The sequence below is a fragment of the Leptonychotes weddellii genome, chromosome 14 (genome assembly GCF_054177405.1).
Source record: "Leptonychotes weddellii isolate Sample4059 chromosome 14, ASM5417740v2, whole genome shotgun sequence".
In the NCBI taxonomy this organism is placed as follows: domain Eukaryota; kingdom Metazoa; phylum Chordata; class Mammalia; order Carnivora; family Phocidae; genus Leptonychotes; species Leptonychotes weddellii.
Genome location: NC_138382.1, coordinates 74,000,991 through 74,017,611, shown reverse-complemented (window position 1 = coordinate 74,017,611; position 16,621 = coordinate 74,000,991). Strand labels below are relative to the sequence as shown.

General features: G+C 55.9%; 1 long non-coding RNA gene and 1 other non-coding gene across 2 annotated transcripts; one reads left to right on the top strand and one right to left on the bottom strand.

The window, feature by feature from the left end:
• Positions 1-86: 86 nt before the first annotated feature.
• Positions 87-8,036, top strand: LOC145717138 (uncharacterized). Its single transcript, XR_014140177.1, has 4 exons — positions 87-159; positions 745-5,460; positions 6,697-6,857; positions 7,514-8,036. It is a non-coding gene; the product is annotated as an uncharacterized LOC145717138 (long non-coding RNA).
• Positions 7,516-7,728, bottom strand: LOC115944540 (small nucleolar RNA U3). The gene has a single exon (XR_004079070.1). It is a non-coding gene; the product is annotated as a small nucleolar RNA U3 (small nucleolar RNA).
• Positions 8,037-16,621: the final 8,585 nt, after the last annotated feature.

The window sequence follows — 16,621 nt, the reverse complement described above, 5'->3', positions numbered from 1 at the left end:
TGGCGGAGGGCCAGGGCCCGGAGACCCGCCCCACGCGCGACCCAGGGGCAGCCCCCTCCCGGCTGGACGCCGGCGGGGGAAACGGGGGACGAGGGGAGGGTCCGGGGGGACGGCATCCGAGCCGCTCCGGCGCCTGAGAACGCTCCACTCCGAAGCCTGGTGAGTTCAGCCCCCGGAATCCGGCTCTACCGAGCGTCCGACGCCCCTGAGTCCGGATTCCCCGGCCTCGCATCCGACCCTCGGACCTGAGCCGCAGCCCGCGGGGCGGGACCGACCGGCCGCAGCCCTTGCCCGGCTCCCCGCTCCCGCCCCGCCTCCGCCCCCGGGCGCCCTCTGGCGGACCCACGCGGAACTTCGCAGACCTGCGCGGTGACAGCTCGGGCGGGGGTGGGGGGGCGCGGGAGGGGGTCCCCCGGACCTGGGCGCGCCATCCAGCTTCGTCCCGAGCCTGGCGTCCTCCGCGTGCCGTCGTCCTCGCCTCCGCCGCCAGCGCCGGCGCTGCTCTGGCCCTTTAAGAGAGCAAAGCCCACTTTCAGGCGGAGTGTAGGTCCAGGGGGCACCACGGAGCCCGCACCTTGACCCAGCCCTGTCCAAAGCAGGACAGCCTCCCCTGGGGCAGAATCGGGGTCCTGAGGCCCCTGCTGAGATGGGAAGGGGGCTCCAGCCTCCCTTAAGGAGAGGGCAGAAAGGGAGGGGCCTGAAGGCCCCAAGCCGGTTCCAGCTCAGTATCTGCTGTGATCCCAGACAGGCCACTTTCCCTGAGCCTCTTGTCCTCATCTGGATGGGTTTGCAAGGAGAATGAACGCACTGGACGCTTCTCTCTGCATGGAGCATGACCCCGGAAAGAGTTGCTGAGGCGAAGACAGGACTGGAGAAGCCAGGTTCCCCTTCCATTCACCCCCCCACACCCACCTGGAGGCCTATGTTCCTATGGCAGCTTTGGGTCTCCCTTCAGGCTCTTCCCAGGGTCAGAGAAGAGGGCTAAGTCTGTGCACACTATCTCTGCTGGGAGGGGAGGGATGGGGAACCAGCAAGGAGTGGACTTGCCTGGTGACGGGGCAGCCTGTGGGGGCATTGAACCCGGGAGTCCTGGTCTTCAGCGTGGCTCCTAAGCTTCCACCAGGCCCCAGTCAAAGCTTTGGTGGCCAGTGGCCCTGCAATGAAAGGTCTGAGGCCTCACAGAAGAGTCCATTCCCTTGCATGGTAGCCTCTGGCCAGAAGGCACTCCCATCCCCAGAATGGGGATTCCATTTCTAAAGCCAAGCAGTATGCCCCACCTGACCCATCCCTGAGTCATCCCAGAGCCTCTGCCCATCCTATTGGTCACAGGGGCTTCCAAATTCTTCTCTGGCCTCAAATCTCCTTCTCCTCCTCTGAATGCATTCACACCTCCCACTGTCCCCTTCCTCCTTCCCCAGTCCATCCAGTGACCCATCCTGTCACTGACTCCCTTGCCCGTGGGGGTCTCCCATCATCCCTGCCCAGGAAAACCCTATAACCGTCTTACTTTTCAGCACGGTGGGACTACTGCTGACTCAGGATTTCCACTCTCAACTGGACTCTCGCCAGGCCCAACGGGCCAGTTTCCCTTGCTCCTGCCCCCTCTCTGTGGCACGTCCCAGCTTCTGAAGCCCCCACTCCAGCAAGGATCTCCCTGCTACTTTTTGGAGAAAAGAGAACCCTCACCTGGGAGCTCTCATTTCCAGCGTCCCAGCCTCCGCCAAGCCTGCCTCAGCTCTCACTGCCTGGTATAAGGGAAGAGGCGCCCCCTCCTCACCCTCCTCACGGTGGAACAGCCCCGAAGCTCCAAATGCCATCCCCTTGCCCTTCCTGGATCATCAGCCTTCCTCTCTTCTGGGTGCTTCCTTGACATTCCAAAGGACTTAAATCTCCCCCAGCTTAAAATAAGAAAACAGCCACATCCTTATCTCTCTCTCCCTCCCGAACCTGCTCCAGGTCTCCCTTCCTCATCTCCCATCATGGCTTGACACACACCAAGGCTGCTCTAGCCGAACTGCTCCTGCTAAGACCAGGGTCCTCCTGGCCACTCCCCTCAACGCTCATTGCCTCCTCATCCAGAGGGCTCCCTTCAGCACCTGGCCACATGGGCCACTCTGTCTTTCTGGAAAACCGACTGTCTCCACCGCCCATTTGGACCCCAATTCCACCTGTTCTTGGTTGTTGTTTTTTTTTTTTTAGGTAAACTCTACACGCAGTGTGGGGCTCAACTTCACGACCCTGAGATCAAGAGTCACATGCTCTATCAACTGAGCCAGCCAGGCGCCCCAAGATTCCACCTGTTCAACATAGAACCCCAACCTTTCCCCCAAACATGCTCCCCCTCTGTTGGCCTCCCCAGTCTAGAGAACGGCACCTCGGCCACCAGGTCCCTCGAGCTGGAGAGCCCGTGTCCCCAGTGACAGGTCCCTCTTTCAGCCCACTCCATCACCTTGTCTGGGCAGGCCCGCCTCCTCAGTATCTCTTGCACGTGGCCACCTCTTTCCTTCCACACTGCCACTCGCCTGGCTCAGGGCACCAGGACCACTCATGGGGCCCACAGCGTCTCCCAGAGACCTGCCCCCGACGTGTTCTCCCTAGAAACCATTCTGCCTTCAGCCACCCTTTCTAAATGTCTGCGGTTAACACCCTTCAGGGACTGCCCACTGGGAGCACCGAGGCCCTGCAATGGCCTGCGTGACTCTTCTCCAACTCCTCTCGCCTCCCCCACCTCTCCCTTCCCCTTTAATCTCCTGCTCAAGCCAATTTAGACAAGTTACAGTTTCCCGAACACTCCATGCTTTAGGACCGTCCCACATCCTTTTTTTTTTTTTTTTTTTTGCTTCCTTCTGCCTGAACTGGTCTTTCTGGCCAGCTCCTACAGGCCCTCCAGTGTCCGCTGAAACTTGCTTCTCATGGAAAACCTTCCACATGTCATGTCGGGGGCACATACCCTGACATGGCATCCTATATAATCCCGTTAATTCGGCAAGTATTTATTGAGCACATACTCACTACATGTGCAGGTAGAAGGTGCCCCTCTGCCTCTAGGGTGCTCACATTCCTGTGAGGGGACAGACAGGGAGCAGGCAAGCAAACTGATAAATTACGAGATAGTTTCCAAGAAGGGTAAATGCTGTTAACAACATAAAACCAGTTAAGAAGAACAGAGAGCTGCTGGGGGTGGGAGGCAACATTGAGTAGAAGAGTAGGTGGATCTCTTTCAGGGTGCAAGCGAGCCAGCCAACGGCAGTTCTGGGGGAAGAGTGTTCCACAGGGAGGGAACAGGTTGGGCCAAGGTCCTGCGGGGGGTACAAGCCAGGAAGCCAGCGGTTGGAGCCCAGTGAGCAAGGGGAGGGTGGAAAGAGGTGAGGATCAACTAGGGCCTTGAAGCTGAGACAGGAGTTTGGATTTTTTTTTTTTAAGATGTTATTTATTTATTGACAGAGAGAGACACAGCGAGAGAGGGAACACAAGCAGGGGGAGTGGGAGAGGGAGAAGCAGGCTTCCCGCGGAGCAGGGAGCCCGATGCGGGGCTCCATCCCAGGACCCCAGATCATGACCTGAGCCGAAGGCAGACGCTTAACAACTGAGCCACCCCGGCGCCCCTGGATATATCTATCTATATTTTAAGCGCAATAGGAAGACACTGGAGGGGGTAAGCAGAGAAGTGATGTGATTTGTCTTAAAAAGATTGCTCTACAGCGATAATATTGGGCCAAATTCACAGAAACGCTGAAGCGGGGTTGTCGGAACATGGTCCCTGGACCAGCCAGCATCAGCCTCACCTGGAAATTGTTAGAAATGCAAATTCCTAGGCCCCTCCTCACACCTAGTGAGTCAGAAGCTGTGGGAGCAGAGGTTAAACCAATAAGGCTTCCAGGTGATTGTGATGCAGGCTGGTTTGAAGCCGCTGTTCTCTGGGACCCATGGCCAGGCCATGTAGATTATATGCCTGGGAAAAAATGATGGTTTGGGCCCATCTGGCTGAATAGGTAGACCACCCCTGAACCATCATCTAACTAGGCTGTGGGTCACCCCCACCCCACCCAAAACACAGCATCTTCACTCCCATCTCTCAGCCATTGTGGTTCTGGCCAGAGCCAGGGGGTGGCGCCAGCGCCTCAGGCTTTCGTCTGGATTCGGGAGCTAGAGACCCAGGAAGAATTGTCCCCCTCCCCTGCGCCTTCTCCCCACCCCACCCCCCGCCCTCCTGCCCCGCCCCCAGCCTCTGCTCCAAGGCCTGCCCACTGGCAAAGGCTTTGCAGGGTGGCTTTCATCAGGGAGGGGGGCGCTGAGGCTGGCACACCCAAGGTAGGGGCCAACCCCTTCTTCCTGGAGGTTAGGAAGGTGGGCTGGAGAAGCCCCCTTAGTCAGGAAGAAATTAGGGGTGTCTGGCCTGTGGGGCTTGGGGGCCAGGAGCCCAGGCAGGCGGCTCTGGTTCAGTTGCCTCTGGCTATACCCGTTTAACCCTCTGCCTATCCTGCCCAACCTCAGGTGAGGTCTCAGGTGCTCCTTCTCTGCCCATGGGCGGGGGCAGCCTGGAGGTACCCTGGGGCCCAGACAGAGCCCCAAGTTTGGGGGTCCTCACAGCCTAGCAGCCAAGCAAGCTAGGAACAGGGGCCCACGGCGGAGAGAATGCGTGGATGGAGCTCTTACCAGCTGCCAGCTTCACGTCTCCTGGGTTGGGGGCTCTCTGGGCCCCTGTCCTGCTTTGTGGTCAAGGGAGCCCAGCCTCCTGCCCAGAGGAGGAGCCCATGCCCTGCTCCTGGTCCTGGGTGCAGCTCAGCATATAGGAATCCAGGAGACCCGCCTGGGTTCCTTCCTAGCTCAGGTTCCAAGTCCCGTTCCAAGAGGACCCAGGGCCGTGTGCAGGCTTGGCCCCCATCGGCTCCCCTGCCCCTCATCTTTCCTCCTTGAGGGGAGGCTGAGACCCCTCGCCCAGCTGGAGTCACTCTGTCCATGCTGCTTGCTTTGGTCTCGGCTCCAGGGATCTGCCCACACCCCCTCATCTCCAGGGGTCCCACCCAACGCCCACGCCCACACCCACTCCAGAGGCCCACCCTCTGCCTCTTGGCCATGCCCGGGTCTCCCAGGACCCCAGATGGGGAGCTAGCCTCCTCTGAGGTTCTGCCTCAGTCCGCAGGAAGCTGCGGCTAGGCCAGCTGCTTTCCCCGGGCAGCCAGCTGTTTTGCCCATCAGGGAGCAGCCCTGGCTCCCCAGCTGAAACCGTGGCCGTGGCTGTGGCTGCAGCGTGGCAGCCTGGCTGGTCCGGGGCCTGCGGGCTGTTAACTCCTGTGGGCCCAGCTCCCTTCTCCATTGCCCCCCCGCCTCCGGAAGCAGCCTGGTGAGAGACTTCCAGAGACCCCAAGAAGACCGAGCCTTGCTATCCCCACCCCCCTCAACGACTGCTAACCAGACACCCCCTCCCCGCCACGGAGCCTTGTCCTCAGGTGACCCCAGGTAAGAAGGTTCAAAGGGCCAAATGAGAGCCCCATTCAGAATACTACTACTACTTCTACTAATAATAGCTATCATGAACCCCCTGCTGCGTGCCAGGCGCTGGGCTAAGGGCTTTAAATGTATTCTCTGACTTAATTTTCACAACGGTCCATGAAGCAGGGAAGATTTTCATTTTACAGATGAGGAAACGGAGACGTGGCGAGTCTAAGCGGCTTGCCCAAGCCCGCACAGACTTGGGGTTTGAAACGGGGCTGCCCTGGCGGTTCCCTGAATCCGAGCCCTTGGTGGTGGTGTTATTTCAGCTCCCCGCCCCCAGCTCCTTGCCTCCCACCCCCAATGCCCCGCCCCCTCCCAGGGTCTGGGCACCGGTAAGGGCCATCTGTGGAATGGGATAGATAACTGATGGGTGGAGTTTACACCACCAGCGCCCTGGAGACATGCCAGGCTCTGTGCTCAATACCTTCCAAGAGTTTATTAGCAGATCCTTCCTGTCGGTGGCTGCGGGTCAGCCTGGGCTAGAATCCCGGCTTTGCTGTTTCCGGCAGCCCGGCTTTGGGCAACTGACTTGACATCCCAGTCTCAGTGTCCAAAGCTGGAAAATATTCTGCGCCCTTGATTTTGTTGTGAAAAGGATGAGATAAGGCAGGTGAGATGGTTGGCCCAGTACCCGACACGGGGGAGGGGGGGATATTACCCCTCTCTGTTAGGACTACTAACCGCAATCTGGAAGGGTCTGAGTGGCCCGCCCAGGCCTGTGCCCTCTCACGCCCAGCATGGAGCTGCCACACAGGAGGGCTCTGTCGCTCCTTGTAAATCAATGAACCCTGGTCTGTGGAACCTCCATGGGGACAGCAGGCTGCAAGAGGGATCCAACTTGCCCAAGATCACAATGACTGAGATAGAGCTGCGGGGATCCCAAGGCATCCAGCTCTTAACTCCTGCACCCCTGTGGCCTTCCCTCCTGAGGCAGGAACCTGGTCTGGTGGGAGAGGGAGGAGGGACAAGGGAACAGGGACAATCCCAGGGCTGAGACAGCCCAGAAGGTGACTGGGCCGCGGCTGGGTGGGATCTCAGGGTCTGGGAACGACCCCTCAGGATGCAGTGACCCGTGCTCTCCCCCTTTGTCCTCTCCCCCCTGCCCACCATGGGTCAGCTCCCTGGTCCCAGCCTAGACATCTGGAACTAGAGCAGACAAAGGACTGCGAAGGGGGACAATAACCTTCTGTCCATTTTCAGATGCCGGGCCGGGCCTGGCCAGGGCTGGGGGCCGGAGCCCCGGCGAGGCGGTGCCAGGCCCCCCGCGGGCAGCGGACAATGTTGGCAGTGATGGAGAGGAGGCATTTCAAAGCGTTTTGTTCCCGCTGACCCCCTCCCCTCCACATCTCGCCCGGCTCGGGGTGAGGCCCCAGCCCCACCCCCAGCCACCCAGGCCCCTGCTCCTGGCGGCTTGGGGACCGGCCACATTCTTGACCTCAGGGGAAAAGTTTAGACTCTTTGCGCGCTGGGCAACAATAACGGTGTCACAAAACTGATTTAGGAGCAGCACTTACCATCACAAAGCAGCAGACAAAGAGCCAGGGCTGAGAACGCGCTGGCCTATTGCGCCTACTCCTCCAAGCACCGCCACCACTTCTCTCCTTGGCCCCGGGCGGCCCTGCCTGGGCGGGACTGGGTGCCAGGACCCCGACCCTGCGCTCCCCAGAGGAGGGCCTGAACTGGGGAGGGAGCCAAGGAGAAGGGATGGGGATCCCATGGGGGACCAGGGGGCCTGAGAGCTGCTTCCTGCTCTGCTACCAATTTGCCACGTGACCCTGGACCAGTCCTTCCCCACTCTGGGCCTCAGTTTCCCTATCTGTAATAAGGAGGCTATAAACTAGAAGGCCGAAAGCATGAAGCTCTGATCTTGCAAGGAGAGGGATTTCCATGATGATGATGGCAATATGGTGATAGAAGTATTGTCCCCTTTGGTTCGGGGCACTTCACAGGTGCCAGGCACTGTGATCACTAACCCCTTTCTGGCCGTCACCTTTTTTTTTTTTTTTTAAAACTACAGAGACCACTCTGCACCATCCTCTCCCTCTTGCTCTCCCGAAGGAAGAGAAGGACAATTATGGATGACAAATGGCAGTTGCAGAAGCCACACCAAGAGCTGGCTTCACACTTGAGAGAGAATGCTGCATCTTCCTTGTGGTTTCTGAGGCTCTAGACGGTTCAGAGAAACTTCTCCAGTAACAAACTATAGAAATGATCCCTGAAAACTACACTCTTGTCATCCCCTTTGATCATTTCCTTCTCAGCAACCTCACAAAGCAGGTTGCATCATGAACTCCAGTTGACAGTTGATAACTGAGGCTCAGAGAAGTTGAGTCACTTGTCCAGGGCCACACAGCTTGGAGTCTGTGCAACCAAGACGCAAGACAGGGCTGGCTCACTTCTGATTACACTGCAGTGAGGAGAGAGGCAAGGAGGCAGCTGGACCCTGGGGAGTTCTGGGTGGGAGGGCCTCTCCTCCCGGCCAGAAGGCTATGAATAAATAAATGTCTGATTACCCCCAGGGGGAATTCCACCCTTGGAGCAGGTGCTTTTAAAAAACGAGATTGATTCTTGTCTGTGAACAGAGGTTGGCCCGGCAGACACACAGATGCAGGGGATTGGACCAAATGACCTCTAGCCGAGACCTCCTAGGCATTAGAAGCAGGCTGAAACATTTAAGGGCTGCTGGCTCTGGAGCCAGGCTATGGGTTCCAATCCTAGCTCTGATTTTTCCTGGTAGTAGGTCCATGGTGGACAAGTTCCTGCAACATTCTGTGCCTCAGTTTTCCCACCTGTAAAACTGAACGCACCTTGTAGGAGTGTGCTGACCATTCAGTGTACTACTTAGAAGGCCTTAGAACGGCGCCTGACTCTGTGAGGGCTGCCGGTTTCTATTTAGCAAGGTCCGTGCAGCCAAGTCCAACGGCCAGGACACCTCAAGGTGGGCACTGCTAGGACTTGGTGGCATGCAGTCAGCTGTTGACCTTCCTTCCCAGGAAATGGTTGTACTTTGATTACAGCATGCGGGTCTTATGGTCGGACACCAAGAGCAAAGGGGGCCCTGTTTTCTGGGACTTGTAAGGCAAAGACCAACCAAGCTTCCTGGGCAGTCAGAAGAGATTGTGGCAGGGGTTGGCCAGCCCTGGGCATGGTGCCCCGCCCAGGTCTCCGCGGCCAGGCCATGAGGACAGGAAGGGAAGGGGGCCCTGGGAGGTGCTGTTCGGAGTCTGCCCCTCTCCACCCCTTGAATCCAGAGGGTCCAAATTATACGTGGAAAGTGAAGGAGAGGTGGCCCAGCGTGGTGTCCACAGCGCCAACAGTATTACCCTCAGCCTCGTAAGGGAGCCCCGTGGGTCTGAGGCTCAGCTCTGCCAACTTGCTGTGTCGCCCAGGATGAGTTGCTGCCCCTCTCTGAGCTCATTCCAAGAGTCTTTTAGAATCCAAAGTGTTCAAAGGAGACCATCACAGGGGCCTCTGTGAGTCCACAAGTCTAGTAACAAAATTGGCTTGGAGCCCAGGAGTCCTGCTCCCCAGACTCCAGCCCCTGTTGTCTCCCCTCCACCTCGGACTTCACCTCCAGCTTCTCTAGCCATCCTTCCCTTTGGCTCCCCTCGCCCAAGTCCCAGCGACACATGCATCACAGACGGAGGCTGAGACAGTCCAATGGAAAATGTCCTGGATTCTTGGGGGTTGGGGGGTGGTCCCAGCCTCCCCCTCCCTCACCGTCTGGCTGTGGGGCCAGAGGAGAACTCACCTGGGCAGAGCATCTTGGGGTCCCCTCGGCCCGGGAGGCAGATGGCACTGCTGGGGCCGGCTCTGGCACAAGGTGACTTCCCCACCCAGTTCCCGCTGCTGGAAGGGCTGGTCAAGCAGGCCCTCAGGTGCCAGCCTGTCCTTCCCCTAGACACAAGGTTTCCTGGCAGGAAGGGCACTGGCTGGGGGTTGGGCAGTGGGGCAGGGAAAGATTCCGGTGAAGGTGTCTCCTAGAGGGCTTGTCCGCAGCCCCTAAACCCACCTTCTTTCTGGATGCTGTGGGCCAGGGGTCCAGGAAGCCAGGAGAGGGCTGATCCGGGAGAGGCTGAGATGAGCCCAGGCCCCCCCTCCACCCCCAAACAGGGCCAGCAGGGCCCAGGCTGAGGTGTTTGCTTTTCCTGTCTCTACACTGACTCCATTCAGAGCGGACTTTCTCCACCCCCGGCCAACGGCCAGCAAGCCAGGGCACCAGGGAGAGAGATCACCGCCCCCACCCTCCCTCCTTTGCAACCCCCCCCAAATGCCATCTTCACTTCAGGGAAATGGCATCTCCCAGGACTTGCTAGTTTTCGAAGGGGGGCACTGCAGAAGTAGGGGGGCTGGGGAAGAAGGGGCCCACCCCAAAGGAGAAGAGGGAAAGAGGGAAACCGAATGGAGAAGTGGGTGGTGGGAAAAGAGGGACATGAGGTGAGGCCGGGAAAGAGAAGACGAGCAGGGGGCCGCGGAAGGGACTGGCAGAGAACCAGAGAAAGGGGCTCCTACAGAGGTGGGGTGGGGAGGGGCACAGTATGGGAAGCCACAGGCAGAGACTGACCCAGGAGGCAGGGAGCGCCTTTGCAGGCTGGACAGGGCCTCACGCCTGGCTCTCTGCCGCCAAGGCTGGACAGGGCCTGAGGCCACCCCTGGGGCTGGGCGCTCTGGACTCCCACCTGAAATCCCTGGGACAGGGGCCCCGGGCGGGCGAGGCTGTGACCTGGTCTGGGGCCAGGGGAAGGAGGAGGGTGAAAAGTTTCCCCAAGTCCGAAGCCCACGGGGGAGGCATCTCAGGGGGTCCTGCTCTTTGCTCTCTCTGACTGTCACTTTGGTACATAAAGGGGGTAGAAAGGTCAGCTGCGGCCTTTCAGGTCTGTGGGAAAAACTCTGCCCACTTCCCTAATGCATATTTATTGGTGTGAGCCGCTGGGGTGGGAGGAAGCCCCCACCCCACCCGCCTCGCGGCCAGGCCAGGTTAGCACTAAGAACCGGCTCCATGTCACCGAAATCCTACTCTTTGTCTCCAGATTGGCTCCAGAGTCCTCCCCCTTCCCTCCTCCCCTTGGCTCCCCCCACCCCCCTTTGGGGTTGCCAAGCAACTGTGGAAGGGTAGCTGAGATATTTTCTTTATTACAAGTAAAAGCAAGACAGCATCATGGCCCCAGGAGGGGAGCAGGGTGGGGGCTGGGGAGAGGGCGTCCCATGCTCTGGGGGGAACCTCACTACCTTGGTGTGCTCTGGGCTTGGGCAGTGGGGAGACTCAGAGCCCCAGAGAAGGTGGAGAATGGAAGGGAGTGGTGGGGTGGGTGCGTGCACAGACATTGATCCAGTCTACATAATGCTGAAAGAAGCAGCGCCAAGGGACCCCTGGTGAGTCCCTCACCTGTCACCCACCAGCTCTATTTTCAGGCCAAGTCACTTGCTTCCTCTGGGTCTAAGTTTCCTCCTCGACAAAACGGGGATAATGACGTGTACTATTATCTCATTTAATGCTCGCGTCAAGCCCAAGAGACATTTATTTTTCCCATTTTACTGGTTAGGAAACTGACACTCAGAGACAGGAAGTGACTTGCCAAGCAGGCAGGTAAATGACGGTGAGACACTTCAGCCCCAGCTCCTTTTTTATTTATTTTATTTTTTCAAGTAAGCTCTGTGCCCAACGTGGGGCTCGAACTCACGACCCCAAGATCAAGAGTTGCGTGTTCTACCGACTGAGCCAGTCAGGCGCCCCGGCCCCAACTCTTTTTATAAAAAACATTTTTTATTTGAGTGTGGTTACGCACTGCGACATTAGTTTCAGGTGTACAACATGGTGATTCAACGTCTCCGTAGTTAGGCCATACCCACAAGTGCAGCTACCATCTGTCACCGTACAACACTATTACAGTATCGTAAACCGTGTCCCCTGTGCCGTGCCTTTTATTCCCACGACTTACTCATTCATAACTGGAGGCTCGTACCTCCCACACCCCTTCACCCATTTTGCCCATCCCCACCTCCCTCCCCTCTACCCAACTCTTTATTTTTATTTATTTTTTTAAAGATTTATTTTATTTTTTTTTTAAAGATTTTATTTATTTATTTGAGAGAGAGAATGAGATAGAGAGCATGAGAGGGGGGAGAGTCAGAGAGAGAGGCAGACTCCCCGCCGAGCAGGGAGCCGGACGTGGGACTCGATCCCGGGACTCCAGGATCACGACCTGAGCCGAAGGCAGTCGCTCAACCAACTGAGCCACCCAGGCGCCCAAGATTTATTTATTTTTATTTTAGAAAGAGAAAGAGAGTGCGCGAGTGCAAGTGGGGGGAGGAACGGGGAGGGAGGGAGAATCTCAAGCAGACTCCCCTCTGAGTGTGGAGCCTCACGTGGGGCTCAATCTCAGGATGGATGAGATCACGACCTGAGCTGAAACCAAGAGTCAGACCCTCGAATGACTGAGCTGCCCAGGTGCCCCTACCCAACTCTTTTTTATTTATTTTTATTTTATTTTTTTAAAGATTTTATTTATTTATTTGAGAGAGAGAATGAGATAGAGAGAGAGAGCATGAGAGGAGGGAGGGTCAGAGGGAGAAGCAGACTCCCTGCCGAGGAGGGAGCCTGATGTGGGACTTGATCCTGGGACTCCAGGATCATGACCTGAGCCGAAGGCAGTCGCTTAACCAACTGAGCCACCCGGGCGCCCCTCTTTTTTATTTTTTTAAAGATTTTATTTTTTTGACAGAGAGAGAGAGCGCATGAGCGGGGAGGAGAGGGAAAGGGAGAACCAGACTCCCCGCTGAATAGGGAGCCCAACACGGGGCTCGGGGCTCGATCCCAGGACCCTGGGATCATGACCTGAGCCGAAGGCAACCGAGTAATCGAGTAACCAAATAGCCAACCGAGCCACCCAGGCGCCCCTACCCAACTCCTTTAGAGCAGCTTTACTAAGTGTCTTTACTAAGGTGTCTGCCTTCAGCTCAGGTCATGATCCTGGGGTCCTGGGATCGAGCCCCGTGTCAGGCTCCCTGCTCAGTGGGAGGCCTGCTTCTCCCTCTCCCGCTACTATTCTCTCTCTCTCTCTCTCTGTTAAATAAATAAATAAAATCTTTAAAAAAAAAATAGCAGCTTTACTGAGGTATAAATCACACACTATGCGATTGCCCTTTTAAAATGTACAATTTAATGGTTTTTAGTACGTTCACAGAGTTGTGCAATCACCACAATCAATTTCGAACACTTTCATCATCTCCAAAAGAATCACTGTGCCCATTAGCCTTCACTCCCCCTTCCCTCCCAACTCTCCCTGCCTCCCATCCTAGGCAACCACTAATCTGCTTTCTGTCTCTATAGATTTGCCTATTCTGGATATTTCTATAAATGGAATCAGACAATATGTCTCCGTCCGAACTCTTTACTTCCAATGGCTCTAAGCTCACTGGGTGCTGGGGTGACAGAGTATCAGGTATCATGGTTGCCAACGTGAGCTTTGCTGTTAGACAGACTCGGGTCTAAAACCTGGCTCTGCCACTCAGTAGCCCTGTACCTGGGGGAAGTGGCTTCCTCTCTGCAGGCCTCAGGTTTCTGATCTGTAAAATGGGGTGAGTGGTGGCATTTCTCACAAACCTGTAGGGATCATGAAAAGTGTTCAGCCCAGAGCCAGTGCTAATAAATGGTGGCTGTTGACTGGATTACAATGATCCATGCACCCATCTATTTATCCCTTTACTGGGCATTTAATCAAATTTAGCACCATCTAAGACTCAGGCATTGTTCTAGGTGCCGGGGATAGAACAACGGACAGGACGTGATCGCTGCCCGCATAGGGCTCACATTCTAGTGGACAAATAAGACAGCCGGTGAAGGACAGGCTTTCAGAGCGGTAAGTGTGATGAAGACAAGAGCACAAGTGATGGGATGAAGCAACCCAGGGGGGTTGGGAAAGCTTCCTTGCCTTCTCATCTCCTGCAGAGGAACTTTTTCTAAGTAAGCTCTACACCCAACGTGGAGTTTGAACTCAAGACCCCGAGATCAAGAGTCGCACGCTCCACTGACTGAGCCAGCCAGGAACATCATCTTTTATAAACTGGCACATGCTATGCAGGGGTTCTTAGGGTCCCCTCTGGGTGGGGACGGTGGCCTCGCTTTGTTATCTTCCGAGAACGGGGACATTCTCAGGTTGGCAATTCATTTATGAAGGCAGGCCACTTGGTCATCAGTGTGTAAGAATCTCGGCTGCTCTTCGAGAACTCTGTACAGGCAGGGCCTGGCCTGGGGAGGCACGACGAGCGGGGGCAGGGCTCTTTGCTCCATCCCAGGCCAGCCTGAAACGGGGATTGACAGCAGTATTTGGGGACAGGATTCCAGGTTTGGAAATATCCTGCCCGGAGGTACAACCTGACTGACGGGTCCCCAGGCCACTCCGTGGGCACTCGTTTGCCCTGCTGCACATCTTGGACAGGGTTCTGAACCGCAGAGACCAGGTTGCTTCGTGAAGCCTCTTAGAGCCTCCTTCACTGAGCCCTCACACAGCAACATGTCCTGATCTGCATCTAGAACCTCAGCTGATTGGCTACATTCATGCATCCAGGCGCTCAATTCATCTTCCATCCAAGTGTCCCAACATCTGTTTTTTCATCATCTGTCTGTCCATCCACCTATTCATTTAATTATTCCTCCAATAAAGCACCCATTCAGTCATTCATTCAATAGGCGTTTACTGAGCACGTCCTTTGTGCTGGGCAGTGTTTGGGGGCAGTCCTGGGGGATAGGGCATGCTTAATGGGCAGTGTGGACAACTTTGTCACCTCCTTCCTGATGTGTTGGTCTTTTTTTTTTTTTTTTTTTTAGATTTTATTTATTTATTAGAGAGAGAAAGCGAGCACACAGAGGGAGAGGGAGACAGAGAGGGAGAAGCAGCCTCCCTGTTGAGCGGGGAGCCCAGTGCGGAGATCGATCCCAGACCCCTGGGATCATGACCTAAGCCGAAGGCAGATGCCCAACCAACTGAGCCACCCAGGCGCCCCTGTGTTGGTCTTAATAAGGGAGAAGGTAGAGCAGAAATTACAATAGCTGAATGCATGCATGAGCCTGAACATGTATCCGTGTGTGCGTGTGTGTGTGTGTGTCTGTGTTAGGAGGCAATGATAAAATCTCACTGCAAGCAAATGCAAGGTGTGTGTTTGGACTCTCCCAACACCACAACCATCTCTAAGGAGGCAGGGCAGGCATAATGGCCCCATTTCACAGAGGCAATAACTAGATTTCAGTTCAGTCTATTGGAATTCACTTGCCCAAAGTAATGCTGCCTCTTCCAGAAGATTCCTCAGGTCCTGTTGGAATGAATTGCTTGGTCTATAATCCCCCATAGCTCTGCTAATATTTCAGTTAGAGAGTTTCCTGCTCCTTTCACGGGGGCTGGCCGGCTATTTGTGTGTCTGTCCACCTGTCCAGTGAATGGATACTTCTGGAGAGGTAACAGCAGACGGTCCATCTTTCTCTTCGCCCTGCCCCCCCGCTCCAGCACACAGAGTACACCTCAGATAGTCACTAAATGTTACTCATTGCCAGGCGACCTGAGGTCACCTGCCTGTCAAGGACACAGTTTGGGACCCTGTTCGGCCATCCCCTAATCCCAGGCCAACACCAGCTGTCACCTGCAAACTGGCAATAGTAGCTCAATGGGTCTCCTGTCATCCAGCTTGCCCCCTCCCCAGCCCCACCCCCATTCTCTACACAACAGCCCCAGCAAACCTTTAAAAATGTAAATCTGAATGTGTCAGACCCTCCAGGACTCCCACTGTGTTTAGGATAAAATCACAAATCCTCCCAATGTCCTACAGGGCCCGGCAGGGTCAACCCCGGCTTTATCTGGCACTTCCTCTCCGTGCTTCCCTTCCCACTCTCCCAGTTCTTCCTTGCTCCTTAGCTTTGGGGCGTGCCATGCCCCCTGCCTGGAACAGTGCCCAACTCCCCACTCCCAGGGGACTGGGGTCTCCTCCTCCGCTGGTCGCCTCTGGGGGACACTGCCCATTGCTGAATCCCGCGCCAGCACACAGTAGGCATTCCAGAAATATCTTTTCAATGACTCGCAAGTGATAAGACCCTTCTTGGCTCCTCAGTTTCCCTGAGGATGAGGATGAGGCCAATTGACCCTTCTCTGCCCAGGACTGATGGCTTTAAATAGCTCGGACATACCCCGGAGGTGGAAAATGTAGATTAGATTGTAGAATGTGGCTTTCCGACAAGGCCTGGGAGTTTGGCACTAGTGCAGAGACCACACTGGCCAGCTCCAGTAAGGTTGTGTTCCTGTCAGACTGGGCCGGGGCCAGGGCTGGGGTTGTAAGAAGACGCGGGTGTCTTGTGGGTCTTACCACTTTGCATATGCATTTCCACAAGTCCCCTCAGTATCTCTGCTGTGGTGAGTAAAGGCTGGAAACCAGTGGGCAGTGAGTTCCCCAGCCCTGAGCTCCGGCTCTGGCTCCATCGCCTGCCGGCTAGCGGCTACCAACATCACTGTCACAGGTCTCAGTTTCTTCATCTGTAAAGTGGGGCTGCTAATAGTACCCACTTCTCAGGGTTGTTGTGAGCAGTCCACAGGATACTACCTTAAAAGCGTTTAGTGCTTGGCACATCAAGCATTTTGTTGTGGCTATTATTATTAGCAGATGGCACATTCCCGAGAATTGGGACCTGGTTAGCAGGGCTCTCTCTCTACGAAACCCTGACTTCAAGTACTACTCCCTAGAAGCCGTATTTTTTTTCAACTTTTTGTAAGAAACTCCAAGAAGTGTATGTGATTCATATTTAAGCCACCGGTGGATATTCATGGACATTCAATGATGGGTGGTGTGTGTGTATGGGAGGGGGGCACTGTACTAGGCTCCAGAAGCCTGAAGATTAGTAGGATCCACTTCTTGTCTGATGAGAACAGACAAACCAATGATCACAATCCAATGGGTGCATGTAGTTAGGCGGCCCACAAACTGTGGGGAGAGGAGAGGATTTCAGGGTGGTGACAGGGGTCCTCTGAGTGTCTGGGGATCTCTGGGGTGGATGGAGGAAGGCAGGATGTATGGGTGGAATGGCCACGCACTCCCCACCAGGGTGTGAGCTTCACTGGGAAAGACAGGCTGAGCTCTGCGGGTG